At 42.2% G+C, this 18485-nt stretch overlaps 1 protein-coding gene across 1 annotated transcript in view; it reads right to left on the bottom strand.

Annotated features, from left to right (window-relative positions):
- LOC146805146 (coagulation factor X-like) overlaps positions 1-18485 on the bottom strand; it is a 466750-nt gene that overhangs the window by 202084 nt on the left and 246181 nt on the right. The window lies entirely within an intron of this gene.

Raw genomic sequence — 18485 nt, 5'->3', positions numbered from 1 at the left:
TAATCTATCTATCTATCTATCCATCCATCCATCCATCCATCCATCCATCCATCCATCCATCCATCCATCCATCCATCCATCCATCCATCTATCTATCTATCTATCTATCTATCTATCTATCTATCTATCTATCTATCTATCTATCTATCTATCTATCTATCTATCTATCTATCTATCTATCTATCTATCTGTCTATCTGTCTATCTGTCTATCTGTCTATCTGTCTATCTGTCTATCTGTCTATCTGTCTATCTGTCTATCTGTCTGTCTGTCTGTCTGTCTGTCTGTCTGTCTGTCTGTCTGTCTGTCTGTCTGTCTGTCTGTCTATCTATAGTTTTCAGTGAGTAGTTCTCTGCTCTGGAAACCTACATTTAATAGTAAGGCAGTTGTTTAAGTTGTTTTCCACAAGACCTCTTCAGGTAAAAACCATTCCATGTGCTTGTCTAAGATTCTTGTAGTTTAAGTTAGTAGGTTTTAGTCTTGTGTTCTCAAGATGAACAATGCCATGCATTACATCTCAGTATTTCTGCAAATGAAATTAATTAATTGTAAATTGGTTAGAAATTAAAAACCTCAATTAGGATTATATTGATTTATTACGTTAAAGGAGTTAGAAAACCCTAGGTATCATGCAATTGATTTGTGATGTATATATATTGATTAGGAGAAAATTCGGATATTGATTGACTACTGCTTGCTCATAAAAAGCATTTTTGTGAACATTGGGAACCCCTTCCCTTTTGCAAATGGCTTACCACATCCTTTCAGGAGGTGGTAAAATATTAATGTTTTGCGACCGTATTTCAGTTACAAAACATTAGTACATAGTTTAAAGATTCAATATCTGTAAGGCACGCCCTTAACATGCCCCTTCCAAATACTAAATCTGTATTTATTACCAAACCTAATTAGCTTATCAGTGAAATTTGGCAACATGGTCCCAAATCTCTATTTGGATTTGGTGAGTAAAAAATGCATTTTTGCTGGCAGAAAAGTTCTGATTTTACGAATCGGAGCTTTGGGACAGTAACATTGCTTGATACATGAGGGCCTTGGTGTGTTCATAGCCTGAACATACTATGTTGAACATTTTGTACAGTTGCCTAGTCCTGAAATTTCTAAAGCTGGGGATTTAAAGGAGAGAACTATTTTTGCTAGTTGTGTAAATTTTTATATCCATAAAAAACTCAAAGTCTGAAGTTGTTAGAGCAGGAAAGCGTAGAAGAAAGGAAATGACTTCTATGTTCTACAGCAAACTATATTGTCCTGCTACTTTATTTCTGCATCCTGGAAGCATGGTCTTGAAATTATGTTTTTGGTTCCTGTAGATGGTAATAAACAGAATCTAAAAATAGTGGATACTTTATAGGACATTGTGGGCAAACCCCAAAAAACAGTTATTAAGATGTGTTTTGGAGTCCTTCCATTAGACCGCAGATTAATGGGCAGCATGTGAATCTAAAATACATGCACGCTACTCAACACTGGTTCTTCTGCTTCATACCTTTAAATATCCACATACTTTTGTTCTGCTGCCACTTTCTGGCTGGATCTTCATATCAACCTTGTGAAGACATCCCAAGCATCATCTGTGGTGATTTATTTAAAAAGAAGCTGGTGTGACCAGAAGAAGGCATCAATGCTAGATGAAATCCATATAGTATTGAACCCAATTGCTAAATCATCTTGGAGATTGTAGCTCTTGAAACACAACAAGCTACATTCCTGAAGTTCCGGCAAGCCACATGTACCTTTGGAGCATAGATATTTCATAAACTGAATGCTTGCATCAAGTCAGAAAGTAGATTGAGGTTGTAAAACCAATCCAGCATCCAAGTCTAGACAGGAATGTATTGTGTTCTAATGGATTCAGCTTGGATTTCCAAAAATCACAGTCTAGCTCATTGAAAAGTCTCTGAATGCAATGTGTAGTGCAGTGACAGGCTAATGGAGAGAGTGCTCAGTCTAGCCACTTGGCCAGCAAGATGCAAATACCTTCTCAGTGCACATGACCTCCAACATTGTGAATATCCATGGCACTCATTTGATCCCAAAATGGCTTATCTTTTACTTGCCAATAAACTCTTCCTATCTTTCCTTATCTTTTACTTGCCAATGAACTCTTCCTATTCCTTATAAGTGATATGAAGTGCCTGCAGAGTGGCATTTAGCGCAATACAAAATTATTTAATAAGTACATATATTGGATGCTTTGGAAATCCTGAAACAAGAATGCATTTATATTTTATGTTTTTTTCAATGAACTTTTCTTTTTGAAAACATTTCCTGTAATGTAAACATTTGATGTTTTTTCTTCTTTTAAGTTTCAAACATATTATTTCGGGATCTTGGTGCATTGAGTATCTCAAGGTATTTAAACATGCAATTTCCCTTATCGAATAAAGTAGAAATATAGTGATTGTAACCCTGGTTCACAAACTTGTACATGTCCAAAAAGGAGAGCTCGGGGTACAGGGAAGGAAGGAGGGGTTAACTAGTAAACCCCAATCATAACTCACAACTCAGGGCTCATACCTCAATCAACAGTCCTGGGAAATGTGCATCGAGTGTCCCTTCCTAGGCTGACATAGGAACATTTCCATCATACGTGGATCACTTCTGTGAATAACATTTAAAGAGGTTAATAAACTTAATAGTCATTCTCCTTCAATGCCTCCAGTTTCACTTGGACCCTCCTCCAAGAAGGCCTATGCTTGCTGTTATATAGGACCCTGAGTTTCGTAGAATGCCACAGAGATGCCTCGAGTTCCAGCTGGAGAAGTTATTCCTGCGCTGCGTTGTCTGACTATAGTCTGGGAAAAATTAAGACGGAACCCCCATGGAAGGTGACATTTCTAATGCTCCTGGCTTCAGGCAGTACAAACTCTACTTTGGAGGGGCTACCAAGTTCCTCTATCACTGTACCCTTGGGGTTTGAGGATCTCACTGGGCCTGGTGTTGCCAGCCTTTAGGTTTTGTGTTCAGTTGAACCATGTTGTGGACCCCGATGAAAGATCTTGCCCTCCGAACACATCTGTATTTTTTGGCCAAGTGTGCCCCACCTTAGAATTTATCTCAGGAGCACCAAAGAGGTGGGTATTAGTGGCCCAATGGGTGTCCCCCACAAACTCCAACTTTTTCTAGATGGATCACTTCAGGGATTAGGCAGGATTTAAGCTTTGTTTGGTCCTTGTCAGCTGATTCGAACCCAGTGACAGAGGTCTCCAGATAGGGGATGCACAGTTCCCCGCATTACGAATATATACATTTACAACGCGTTTTTTACACCGCTACACAATTCCAACGCGGTCATTACAACGACCACATTGTGACCACTCACTGCTATTACAACGCAAGTGTTACAACGACTTGCGCTAGATGGCGCGTTGGACTTAGGAATAGTATGATTTACTATTCCAACTCCAGAGTGTGCAACACTAGGGAAGGTGTTGAAATAGTAAATCATACTATTCCTGAATCTAGAGCGCCATCTAGTGCAAATCGTTGTAATGACTTGCGTTGTAATGGCACTGCGTGGTCACAACACGGTCGTTGTAACAACCACGTTGTGATTGTATTGCGGTGTAAAAACCGCGTAATAAAGGTTGTTTCCCCCGCATTACAGCTGGCCCTATGTTTTTGCTATGTTAGACACTATTATTATTACAATACCCATACTTATATAGGGTTATTTTATATTCTCTAAAAGCTAAAGGACTCACACTCCTTATATAGTATTGAGGAGGCCGGGAGGTAACTGGCAAAAACGCAGCGACTACTTTCAAAAAGGAGTCCACAGCAAATGAAAAGAATTCTTGATACAGTGATCACCAGCCTAACCACATTGTATGTAGGATATTTGGATATTAGGCAATTGGTTCATGATTGTATGAGTAGACTAACTTAAAACTGACCCAATGCAAAAATATATATATATTGGGACCACCTATGTACTATATGATTATATATGAGGACAGTGTGTTTTTCTATTGGCATTTTGTATAATCATGGAATTTGTGTAACAAATGCATTAAAATTTGTTTTCAATCTACAACTACATTTCAGAAAAGTTTGAAGTAACTGTATCGTGGATATGTGCTGCTAAAGAGTAGATATAGTCCAATAATAATTAAGATAATATTGTTAGGGGTGGGCGGAACTCGCAGAGTTTTACTCCATAGAATTCTGCGGAGTTACAGAAAATCCATTCCAGTTCCAAGCTTTATTTCGATCATTACAGACCATAAAAGCAGAAGATTAAAAAGCATGTAATACACACTTTTTTTAAGCATCACAAAGTATAACCAATAGCAGTTCATTATACAACCTTGATAACAAGTTAAAAAGTTATTGGAATTTAAAAAGCATTTAAAACAGTGAATTCATATTTAATAAGTTCAAAGCTGTGGAAGACGGAAAAGGTATATTTAGGCTGCTCTAGTGGAATTTAAAAACTTGCGACGTCTAAGCCACATGGAGTTAAGGAAAAGGGACACAGCAAAAACAATTGGGGTTGCGTTCCAGTTCGCATAACTCTAAGAGCCTCCCGTATCTGCCTGAACCCCAAGTTCCTGCATATTGGTAGGAGCTAGTACCTTCTAGTTGCAATATAACCTGGGCAGAAGAAGAAAACATGTGTAAGGGTCTCTTCCTGGCTCTCACAGGCAGGACAGCCAGGTGGGGAGGCTTTAGTCCATTTGTTTGTGAATGCATGAACTGGCAGCCAACCCCATCTAAACTGGACATAGAGTTTCCTTGCCATAAGTGGATAGACGTCATCGAGGAAAGTCTCAAATAAATATTGATCTTTAAAGTTAAAAAAAATCAGAAGTTAAACAGCCATGTTTAGCATTCCCATAGAGTTTACCCAATCTAAAAAACCCGTAAGATTTAACTAACTCAAGGCGTGAAATAGACCGGGACGCTTCCTCCGGGTGGGTCCATAAATTTGGCCAGCCTAGTCTAAAGCACAGGTCTTTGATATGTGCCAGCCAAGATATTTTCCCACCCCTCGAAGCCCTGGGATCGCCTTGAGTTCTGCCTGGTAAACTAGTAGTTCGGGTGTCGCCCATAGTCGGCGCCAAAAGGTCAAGGGTCGCAACTTAATTTCCTCATTTATGGGTCTAAGGCCAAGGTCCATGCGTAAGGGGATGAGAGGGGGACTTGGCGGTAGGCCCAAGAGTTGTCTCATAAACATATTCTCAGTTCTGACCAGTGCACCTACAGGGCGATGTCCCCAGAGTTCAGCCCCATACATGATTGCGCTCCTGATTTGAACTTTGTAAATATCTGTTAACGGGCCCAGTTGTCTTGATGTTATATTCCTATATAATTTTGCTAGGCCCCCGGTCATCTGAGCTAGCCTCAGGCCTGCCTTTTCTTGATGGGTGCCCCACCCAAAAGTTTCTGTCAACGTGACACCAAGGTAGTCAAAGACTGCCACCCTCTCCAACTGGGTGCCATTTAGGGTGGGGTTGGGACGAGAAGTTCTACTAGGATTAAATACCATATACTTCGTTTTTGCTGTGTTAATCTCTAGCCCCCTGTCTTTGCAAAATATAAAAAAGGTGTCAAGAATCCTCTGGATGCCCATGGGTGATTTAGAAAGTAACAAGGTGTCGTCAGCAAACATCATTGCTGGTACCTTGTCACGGGCAATCTTTGGGGCATCGATATTGGCGATTTGGTTCAGTTGTTCTACCAGAGCATTTATATAAAGACAAAACAGTGTGGGGGCCAAAACACACCCCTGCCTTACACCCCTATTCACTGCGAAGCGTGAAGTTAATTCCCCGTGTTTCCCATATCTAACCTGTGCAAAGTTTCCAGTGTGTAATCGCTTGATCAGGGTGAGCAAATAAGGTGGAATGCCCAGTTTCTCCAAAACTACCCAAAGTGTGTGGCAAGGTACCAAATCGAACGCTGATCTAAGGTCAACAAAGATCAGATAGAGGCTCCCACCCTCTATCGTCACCGTCTTCCAATATAGTAATTGCAGCCTTAAGATTTGGTCAATGGTGGAGATATTTTTTCGGAAGCCTGCCAGGTATGCACTCAGCGTTTCACACTCTTCCATCCAGATCTGGAGACGATCTAGAATGATCCTGGTGAACAGTTTTTGCGTTACATCAATCAGGCTTATTGGCCTATAATTTATGGGCAAAAGAGGGGATCCCTTTTTGTATACTGGAAAAATGTTGGCCCTTGCCAGGTGTCCAGGATTTCCATACCGCTTCATAATAATAAATTACCGAAAATCTGTGTGAGAGTTTGTGGAGTTTAACAAGCGGCGGAATTCTGTTCCACCGTACACACTTGTGTGAATGAAAACATTTCTGGTGTATGATTAACCTATATAGTTGAGCGAAGAACAATTGATTTTTGCACCAAGGCATTCCGGGTGTAGGGGGCGGGGGGATTACAAGACTAGGTACCAACGATGATAAATGTTACTCCAAGTTGAGAGTCAGTCCTTTGGAAATGGAAGTATATGCATTCTTCTGTTTTTTTTTACCTATCTGTCTGTGTGCTCCGAGGCATCAAACTGGATGACAAACCTCACAAAAGTACAGGCAGCTGATGTGTCACTCCATACGTAGGGGGCATGTGGCAGAGCTGCAAGCTGTCGTTTTGTCATTGTGTGCATTGAATTTTGGGGGGACAATAAAAAGTATCAGGGTAAGTGGTAGGGATGCTGGACCGGCTGTGTGAGTAGTGGCTGAATGAGGGTCTGTCACTGGGTTGAGTGAATGAGGGACAGGTTGTTGTTGATGACCTCATACTGAGATGACACAGATGGGCAGTTAGTCTGTGGCTTGTACTCTGTGGGCAAGCACCCTATGTTCTGGGAGGGTGAGCTAGTAAACAGTGTGCTGAATATTTTTATCACTTCATTTATATAGTGCACTTTCACCACAAAAAAGGCTTTTTGCCTCTAGCTGACGAGATAATAGTGAAGAGTATGCATGGTAATGCCGATACGTTTGTGTGTTGCTGGTACTACACCTGTGATGCTGATGATACCTTGGCAAGGCACTCTGTGTATCAATGATCGGCAGTGAACCTGCTCATGATCCGAAATCGAGGCATCGCTAGTTTATAACAAGTTCATGTGCATCAGTAAACTGGTAGCTTAACCTAGGCACGTACTAAGGGGCGAATGACTGGGTATGCTGTTGTAAGATTATACCTACCAGTGGAAAGCATGGAAGACCTCAAGGTAGTGCCCCTTTTTGGCACAGGAGCCCAGTATGCTTTGCACAGACAATTTCAGAATCTTCCAACAAAGGCATAGAAACAGCTGCAACACTCTCCTTTCTCTCACACTGAGGCCTCCCTAGCTAGCGTGGCTGTAATTCACTCTGTGGGTGTCAGTAGGAAATGGTCGTATATACTCTTGGCTTGCAGCGGTCACTGTACTTGTTGGGTGAGGGGGCCTGAAGCTTTCCCCCTATCCTCTTTCTTTCAGTTGGGGACTGTTTCTGCCAAAAAACGCATCGTTGTTGGGAGAGCCGGGTGTTGCAGGACTACATGCCCCAGAGGACTGAGGGGCTGCCTCACCTGTTTCCAGCTTCTGTCACCACCCCCAGCGCCTACTTATCCACCTAGCGCTTCTCGCTTCGCGGGAAACGCGTCGTTGTTGGGAGAGCCGGGTGTTGCAGGACTACATTCCCCAGAGGACTGAGGGGCTGCCTCACCTGTTTCCAGCTTCTGTCACCACCCCCTGCGCCTACTTATCCACCTAGCGCTTCCCACTTCGCGGGAAACGCGTCGTTGTTGGGAGAGCCGGGTGTTGCAGGACTACATGCCCCAGAGGACTGAGGGGCTGCCTCACCTGTTACCAGCTTCTGTCACCACCCCCAGCGCCTACTTATCCACCTAGCGCTTCCCGCTTCGCGGGAAACGCGTCATTGTTGGGAGAGCCGGGTGTTGCAGGACTACATGTCCCAGAGGACTGAGGGGCTGCCTCACCTGTTTCCAGCTTCTGTCACCACCCCCAGCGCCTACTTATCCACCTAGCGCTTCCCGCTTCCCGGGAAACGCGTCGTTGTTGGGAGAGCCAGGTGTTGCAGGACTACATGCCCCAGAGGACTGAGGGGCTGCCTCACCTGTTTCCAGCTTCTGTCACCACCCCCAGCGCCTACTTATCCACCTAGCGCTTCCCGCTTTGCGGGAAACGCGTCGTTGTTGGGAGAGCCGGGTGTTGCAGGACTACATGCCCCAGAGGACTGAGGGGCTGCCTCACCTGTTTCCAGCTTCTGTTACCACCCCCAGTGCTATTTAATCAGCAGGGCGTTCGCGCCGGACGAAGCCCGGACAAAGGGCGGGCCGACTGTGGCCGTCGGGGGCTGGAGGAGGCTGGGCTGAGGCACCCCCCTTGGTCGGTCTATTGACTTTGATGGGGAGTAGGGTGTACTAAGAAGGTAGTGTGATTGCGTTGCGTGACTATCTTCCCTACTGCTTGGATTTCTTTATTTTCCCGCTAGGGTATTGCTGCAACCTCCAACCTGATGGGTAAAAGAAAGTTTTTTGAAAGTCAAGGGGGAGGAGGGGAAAGTAGCACTTTGTCTAAATTGTGTAAAAGTAAGAAAACTCGACGAGTAGCTAAGCAGCCCGATCCGGAGGGGGCTTTGGAACGTATTGGAACGTATTGGTTTATTGGTTGGGGAGTGTGAGGCTATTCTGGGGTCTGAACAGTTAGTGGTGGTAGATGGAGAGGTAGCTGATGTGTCCCCAGCTGATCCGGGGTGTGTTAATTCTATTTCATCCCCCACTGTCCCGGCCATGTTCCTCACTAAACCTAAAAGAAGAGCTTGTAGGGGGGCCGGTAGAGCGGGTGCGGGTGATGTCCTGGTCAGAGGGGATGGCTTATTACCGATCACTGAAAATGTAATAGGGGATACTGTACCCGCTGTTTTGTGTTCTAATAGGTTCTCCCCCTTGATGAATCAGCTGGGAGAGAACAGTGTGGGAATGGCTGATCCCTTGATGCCTTCTCCAATAGCTCCCTTAGGTAGTACTGCCAAGATTTATGATAACTCTTTACAAGAACTAATAAAAGTGGTCCACTCGTTGATGGAGGAAATTGGCTCACTGAAGGCAGTGATAGAGACTTTGTCTATTAAAGTAGGGAAGTGTCCAGCTGATCCTCGTCCTCCCTTTTGTAACCCTAAGGTGATTTCTTCTTTTGCCCCAGTAAATCCATTAGACAGCCAGGTTAATCTCTTGGGGCTCCCCAAATCTAGTGCCCAAGGTAATGCTGCGATAACATATAGTGATGTGGTAAAGGTGGATAAAAGTCGTATCTTGGGCTGCCCAATAGGTATCCCTGTGGGTACTGTGCAGGATACATCGAAATGCAAGAGGAGGGTGGGTGTGGGACGGGACCCCGCTACTCATGTTCAAGGAGCTTTGGAGGGTTGGGGAGCTCGCGAGGATCATTCCATGGGTATTACCACTAAATGCTCCAACAAAATATATATGACTAACGTCCCAGAACTGCCATATAATTGTGGCCACGAGAATCCCGACTCGTTGACAAATAAGGCGATTCATTGGTTAAGGTATGTCAGGGGTTGCCGCTCAGTAATTAGAGAGGATATTATTAGAGCTACCAGAGGTACCTGTTGATTGCATTGAACTAACCCTAAAAAGTAATGCCCTCGCAGAAAATCTTTTTGCCTTGGAGTTCAGGTCTAGCTCCCCTGAGGCCTCTTCTATTCAATTAAGAAAATATATTTCGTATGATCTAGGGGGGTCGAAGTGTGATCAACTGAGTGATAGAAAGGAGGATGGATCATCCTTCAAAAGTATTGACTGACTAGGTAGTGTGGGGGGCACAGGTTCCTGGGACCCTAGAGAGGGGTTGATGGATAATGAGCATCACGTGCCTATGATGGGTGGCCCTTGCATTGGCCCCTGTACTACCCTTGTCCATCAAGTGGATAAAGATTTTAACAACTATCTTTTTACCACTGTCCCAGAGACGAGTTTGGGGTCTGTCTCATCCAATAATAGCCCAACCCCTGAATTCCAAGTTACTATCCCTGGTATCAATTGTCCTCCCTTGGTCGGAGGTTCTTTATTCTCGTGGAATATTGCTGGATTAAATGCTAAACTGTCCATTATGGACTGGGTCGCATTTATTAATAAAAATTATATATTCCTATTCCAGGAGACTTGGCTTTTAGAACCACGTTTTTGCGTGGGCTATTTAAATTTCCATATTCCGGCCACAAAAGGGACCCATGGGCGACCATCTGGGGGTTTAACTATTTGGCTGAGACAAGAACTATGTTTAAATAGCAAGTCTCTCCCTACTGGGAATAGAGATATCCAATTGTTAAGGTTAGAGCTTGGATCCGTAGGCACAATTGACATATATAATGTGTACGTAAGGGGCTCTAGAGGTGCAAAATCTCCAGTTTTAGACGAACTAATGAGCCTGTTTGATCTTTACTCAGCCGATACCTTTATTGTTGTCGCAGGCGATTTTAATGTAACATTTGAACCGCTTGTAGAACCCGAGTGGGATACCCATGACAATGAAGTGTCACATTGGGGCATCCCCCCTCTAGAGTTGCTTCCCATAAAAAGGTGGCCAGAAGTAGTAATACAGATTAACTCTCTGTGCATGGAGAAGGGCTTGAGGGCCCTGAATGGTAGGATGCCCAGTGACCGTGAGGGTGCCCATACATTTAACAATGGTCAAAGTAATAGCCGAATCGATTACATCCTTGCCGATGTGAAATTATGGCACTCTCTTGTCGATATGAAGATATTAGCCCTTCCAGAGAGTGACCATAACCCCCTTTGTTTTACCCATAGGTGGTGGAAGACAGATTGTTGCCCCCTAGTGGCAAGGGAGACGTGTACTTTAGATGTTGTGCCATCTAATGATATGCGACGGCTGAGGTGGTCCCGCTTAATGGAGAACCCTACTGCCCTGCTAAGTATTCTAGCAGAGGTTGACGGTTCTATACATGCAATAGAACAAATTCTTTCTTCCAATGGAGATATGAGGGAAGTAACAATAGCCCACAATAGCTTTTTTGCCAGTCTGAAATCTCATTTTGTAAAAAAACTGAAACTCGATCCAAGAGCTGTTCATCGCCAAGCCAGTTGGTATAATGGGGAATGCAGGCAGTCAAGGCTATTGCTTTGGAAAGCCTTGAAGGAAGGCGATGTAGGCACGGTGCGACTCTGTAGAAAAAACTACAAAAGTAGTATCTCCAGGGCGAAACGCCAATGGGATGAACAGAAGTGGCAGGGTCTTCTTGAAGCAAGTGTCCAGAACAACAGTAAACTATTTTGGAGTATAGTTAAGTGGGGATCTGGTGGGCAGCCAGAGTGTCCCCAAAACAATGTCTCCCAGGGGAGGTGGGTTGAGTATTTTAAACCCCAGTACGCCTCCCTCCCCGAAGCAACTGGAAGTGTTGGGTTGTCCCCGGTGTTTACTTTGGAAGATAATTTTACTAGAGTTGAAGTGGAATTGGCGCTCGCTGGTGTGGCGTCTGGAAAGGCCCCTGGCCCGGATGGGGTTCCAGCGGATGTCTTCCTATATGATAAGGTTAAATGGGGGAGATGGTAAACGGCGTTTACTTAGCATGCGTTACTTCACATGCCATTACTACGCGGACGTTAGTACGCACGCGTTGTTACTTAGAAAACCTTTACTACGCAAGTCGGAACAGCGACTTGCGTTAGGGGGGGGAGGTGTTGGATTTAAAATCCAACACCTTCCCTAGTGTCCGCATAGACTGGAGTTGGAATAGTAAATTATACTATTCCAACATCCAGCACCCCCTACTGCAATTCGTTGTTCCGAATTGCGTAGGAAAGTAATGCGAACTAAAAACGCGGTCGTACTAACGACCGCGTAGAAATGGCATGCGTACTAAACGCATGCGAAATAACATCGTATATTCGGGGGAGATACATCCAATTGATTGCTAATGTGTTGGCGCAGGGTGCACCAATTCCTAGTTCATGGAAAACGGCTGAGATAATCCCGGTCTACAAAAAGGGGGATCGGTTGCTTCCAGAGAACTATAGGCCTATTAGCCTGATTGATGCTATCCAGAAGATTATAGGTAGGTTGATTTTAAATCGTCTTCACTCTTGGATAGCAACAAATAACATCTTGTCCCCATTCCAGGCGGGATTCCGACAGCATATAAGTACTGTTGATCAGATATTCCGCTTTGTTCTCCTCTATTGGAAAATTGTGATTCTGGGCAAGGGGAATCTGTATGCTGTGTTTGTGGACCTAAGGACTGCCTTTGATCTAGTCCCCCGTCCCAAACTTTGGATGACGTTGAATAATCTGGGTCTTCACCGTGGACTGGTGTCCTTAATACAGAGGCTCCACGATGACAACTCTGCTAGAATTAGGTGGGGAGGTCAGGGTATGATGACAGAGGACTTCCCGGTGCAAAGGGGGGTTAGGCAAGGCTGTGCAATGGCCCCAACTTTATTTTCACTATACATTAATGATATAGCCGAACGCCTTTTAAAAGCGAATACTGACGCCCCTACTCTTGCCGACACAAAAATCCCAATTTTAATGTTTGCGGATGATACGCTTTTAATTGCTAAGACACCTTGCGGTCTCCAGCAAACATTAGACATCTTTGAGAATTTCTGTGTGGAACGTGGCCTCTAAGTTAATGTAAAAAAAAACAAGCTCATGGCTTTCAGTCCACACAGATTGTTTAAAAATAATTTTTTATTGTTCAACCAATCCATAGAGCAAGTACAGGCTTTTAACTATTTAGGGGACAACATACTAAACAATCTTAAGTGGAAACTTCAGAAGGAATTGGCTACCTTAAAACATAGGCAGCTTGCAGGAGCAATATTTGGCGAATTCAAAAAATCTTTAACGAAACCGATTAGACCCGTGCTCCAGGTTTATAGTGCCAAGGCTGTAAGTGCAGCACTCTATGGTGCTGAACTGTGGGGATATGAGAACTTGTCTTCCTTAACCATCTCGGAAAACAAGTTTCTGCGTAGTATCACTTCTCTCCCACAAGGCACGCCCATAGTTCCCCTAAGACATGACCTGGGAAAGAATCCCATTGCAGATATAGCTAGATTACGTACCATCCTCAATTGGCGTAGATTGTGGACAACCCCGGCATTAGCCCAGTATGCAGAGGGCTTGCTTGATGTAATGTACTTGGTTGGTTCCCGTAATATTGGATGGTTCAAAGAACTAAGAAGATCTCTTGTGGCTCTGGGAGTGATCTCTGGGAGAATCCCTCGGGTGTCTCTTTCCCATCAAAAACATTGTTGAAGGAGAAATATTGGGAGCTGCTTAACGCTAAGGTATTGTCAGATAGTAACTCCCTTTCTCTATCTGATGGGTTTTTTTAACATAAAACCTGCTCCAAGATTAGAATTCTTCTGGGATCTTGTTACGAAAGTACTAGACAGGAAATTATATTTCCAGATGCGGGTGGGATCGCTGCCTCTAAGATCATTCACTGCTCGGTGGGACATTAATAGTAATAACCTATGCTCTGTTTGTAAGTCCCACGAAGAAACAATTGCCCATATGTTTTTTGCATGCCCTACCTATTTGTTTCCGATGCGTGTTTTTGGTTGAGACCTATTTGCAAATTATTGGGCACTAGACAAAGTGGTGAAGCAGGAAGAATTCTCCGTACTAGTACTGACCCGGTCATTGTTGTGGCTGTGGCTAAATTCCTGGGATGGGCATGGATTATAAGAAACCAGAGTATCCGCCAGTAAGGTGCCAGTTGTGCCAGATGTTTCACTTCACGATCTACTTCGAAACTGTATAGCTTTGTATGTATTTTAACTTTTGTATACATTTTTATGAGGGCTTTTTTTTTTTTTAGTAACCTTGTACATTGTTTTATTCTGGCCTTTTATGCATTGTTAATGTTGTTAATGATTGTGTAAGTCCTGTACTTGTCTTGTATTGCTTTTATGACTTTTGTCAAATAAAGCTGTTTTGGATTGGATTGGTACTTGTTGGCCACAGTTTGAATGCTGCCAGCTCAGTCCACTGCAACATAGCATCTCTGGAAGTCCACATCAATGCCCACCATGGACATGGGAGACGCAGATCAATCGGCTCTCTGTCTGTACTTGTGGTTGGCGCTGAGTGCAGTAGCTGGCTGCCTCACAGAAAATGGAGGCTATCTCTAGATCTGCCAGGTAATAAGGAAAGGCTGGCAGCCGACAGCAAAATCTTGTAAATTCTCATCCCTCTCACAGTTTGTTGGCAGAGGGAAGGAGTGCAAGCTTCTTGCGAGATCTCTGATATAACAATCAACATCTGTCTGAAGCAAGGATCCTCCAACGGTATGCAATGCACATCGTTGACAGCACAAGGTCAGGGGCAGGTTGCTTTGGTACCCATAATAGTGTCAGACTAAATCTGCAAGTCACTGTGGCTTGTTCTGAGTCGCACTCCCTGCCATCTGAAGGACAGGCAAAGATAATTAAAACCCGGCGATGGTCATGTGAAAGACAGGCATACCATCTGTTCTTACACAATGGAACTTATGAGGGGTGGCCAGTGGTAAACTCCGCCACGCGGTGGTTGGTGGAGTTTTGCCGAACTCAGCGAACTCCACTGGCAGAGTGGAGATTACCACCCATTCCAAGACATGACATTCTTGACATTCCATTCTATGACATGACATTCCTGACATTCCATTCTATAACATGACATTCCTGACATTCCATTAAAAGACATGACATTCCTTACATTCCATGAAAAGACATGACATTCCTGACATTCCATGAAAAGACATGACATTCCATTAAAAGACATGACATTCCTGACATTCCATTAAAAGACATGACATTCCTGACATTCCATTCTATGACATGACATTCCTGACATTCCATTAAAAGACATGACATTCCTGACATTCCATTCTATGACATGACATTCCTGACATTCCATTAAAAGACATGACATTCCTGACATTCCATGAAAAGACATGACATTCCTGACATTCCATTCCAAGACATGACATTCCATTAAAAGACATGACATTCCTGACATTCCATTCTATGACATGACATTCCTGAAATTCCATTAAAAGACATGACATTCCTGACATTCCATTCCAAGACATGACATTCCTGACATTCCATTAAAAGACATGACATTGCTGACATTCCATTCCAGGACATGACATAAAAGACATGACATTCCTGACATTCCATTAAAAGACATGACATTCCTGACATTCCATTAAAAGACATGACATTCCATTCTATGACATGACATTCCTGACATTCCATTAAAAGACATGACAAATTCTGACATTCCATTCCAAGACATGACATTCCATTCTATGACATGACATTCCTGACATTCCATTAAAAGACATGACATTCCTGACATTCCATTCTATGACATGACATTCCTGACATTCCATTAAAAGACATGACATTCCTGACATTCCATTAAAAGACATGACATTCCTGACATTCTATTCCAAGACATGACATTCCATTAAAAGACATGACATTCCTGACATTCCATTCTATGACATGACATTCCTGACATTCCATTAAAAGACATGACATTCCTGACATTCCATTAAAAGACATGACATTCTTGACATTCCATTCTATGACATGACATTCCTGACATTCCATTCTATGACATGACATTCCTGACATCCCATTTAAAGACATGACATTCCTGACATTCCATTCTATGACATGACATTCCTGACATTCCATGAAAAGACATGACATTCCTGACATTCCATGAAAAGACATGACATTCCTGACATTCCATTTCAAGACATGACATTCCACTAAAAGACATGACTTCCTGACATTCTATTCCAAGACATGATATTTCATTAAAAGACATGACATTCCTGACATTCCATTCTATGACATGACATTCCTGACATTCCATTAAAAGACATGACATTCCGTTCTATGACATGACATTCCTGACATTCCATTAAAAGACATGACATTCCATTAAAAGACCTGACATTCCTGACATTCCATTAAAAGACATGACATTCCCGACATTCCATTAAAAGACATGACATTCCTGACATTCCATTAAAATATATGACATTCCTGACATTCCATTCTATGACATGACATTCCTGACATTCCATTAAAAGACATGACATTCCTGACATTCCATTCTATGACATGACATTCTTGACATTCCATGAAAAGACATGACATTCCTGACATTCCATTCTATGACATGACATTCCATTCTATGACATGACATTCCTGACATTCCATTAAAAGACATGACATTCCTGACATTCCATTCTATGACATGACATTCCTGACATTCCATTAAAACACATGACATTCCTGACATTCCATTAAAAGACATGACATTCCATTAAAAGACATGACATTCCTAACATTCCATTAAAAGACATGACATTCCTGACATTCCATTAAAAGACATGACATTCCTGACATTCCATTAAAAGACATGACATTCCATTAAAAGACATGACATTCCTGACATTCCATTCCAAGACATGACATTCCATTAAAAGACATGACATTCCATTAAAAGACATGACATTCCTAACATTCCATTAAAAGACATGATATTCCTAACATTCCATTAAAAGACATGACATTCCTGACATTCCATTAAAAGACATGACATTCCTGACATTCCATTAAAAGACATGACATTCCGTTCTATGACATGACATTCCTGACATTCCATTAAAAGACATGACATTCCTGACATTCCATTCCAAGACATGACATTCCATTCTATGACATGACATTCCTGACATTCCATTCCAAGACATGACATTCCATTCTATGACATGACATTCCTGACATTCCATTAAAAGACATGACATTCCTGACATTCCATTCTATGACATGACATTCCTGACATTCCATTAAAAGACATGACATTCCTGACATTCCATTAAAAGACATGACATTTCGTTCTATGACATGACATTCCTAACATTCCATTAAAAGACATGACATTCCTGACATTCTATTCCAAGACATGACATTCCATTCTATGACATGACATTCCTGACATTCCATTAAAAGACATGACATTCCTGATATTCCATTCTATGACATGACATTCCTGACATTCCATTAAAAGACGTGACATTCCATTCTATGACATGACATTCCTGACATTCCATTAAAAGACATGACATTCCTGACATTCCATGAAAAGACATGACATTCCTGACTTTCCATTCTATGACATGACATTCCTGACATTCCATTCTATGACATGACATTCCATTCTATGACATGACATTCCTGACATTCCATTAAAAGACATGACATTCCTGACATTCCATAATATGACATGACATTCCTGACATTCCATTAAAAGACATGACATTCCTGACATTCCATTAAAAGACATGACATTCCATTAAAAGACATGACATTCCTGACATTCCATTAAAAGACATGACATTCCTGATATTCCATTAAAAGACATGACATTACTGACATTCCATTAAAAGACATGACATTCCATTAAAAGACATGACATTCCTGACATTCCATTAAAAGTTTATGACATTCCTGACATTCCATTAAAAGACATGACATTCCTGACATTCCATTAAAAGACATGACATTCCTGACATTCCATTCTATGACATGACATTCCTGACATTCCATTAAAAGACATGACATTCCTGACATTCCATTAAAAGACATGACATTCCTGACATTCCATTCTATGACATGACATTCCTGACATTCCATTAAAAGACATGACATTCCTGACATTTCATTCTATGACATGACATTCCTGACATTCCATTCTATGACATGACATTCCTGACATTCCATTCTATGACATGACATTCCTGACATTCCATTAAAAGACATGACATTCCTGACATTCCATTCTATGACATGACATTCCTGACATTCCATTAAAAGACATGCCATTCCTGACATTCCATTAAAAGACATGACATTCCTGACATTCTATTCCAAGACATGACATTCCATTAAAAGACATGACATTCCTGACATTCCATTCTATGACATGACATTCCTGACATTCCATTAAAAGACATGCCATTCCTGACATTCCATTAAAAGACATGACATTCCGTTCTATGACATGACATTCCTGACATTCCATTAAAAGACATGACATTCCATTAAAAGACATGACATTCCTGACATTCCATTAAAAGACATGACATTCCCGACATTCCATTAAAAGACATGACATTCCTGACATTCCATTAAAATATATGACATTCCTGACATTCCATTCTATGACATGACATTCCTGACATTCCATTAAAAGACATGACATTCCTGACATTCCATTCTATGACATGACATTCTTGACATTCCATGAAAAGACATGACATTCCTGACATTCCATTCTATGACATGACATTCCTGACATTCCATTCTATGACATGACATTCCTGACATTCCAATAAAAGACATGACATTCCTGACATTACATTCTATGACAT

Source organism: Triturus cristatus, chromosome 8, assembly GCF_964204655.1.
Source record: "Triturus cristatus chromosome 8, aTriCri1.1, whole genome shotgun sequence".
Classification (NCBI taxonomy): Eukaryota; Metazoa; Chordata; class Amphibia; order Caudata; family Salamandridae; genus Triturus; species Triturus cristatus.
This window is presented reverse-complemented; position numbering and strand designations above follow the sequence as displayed.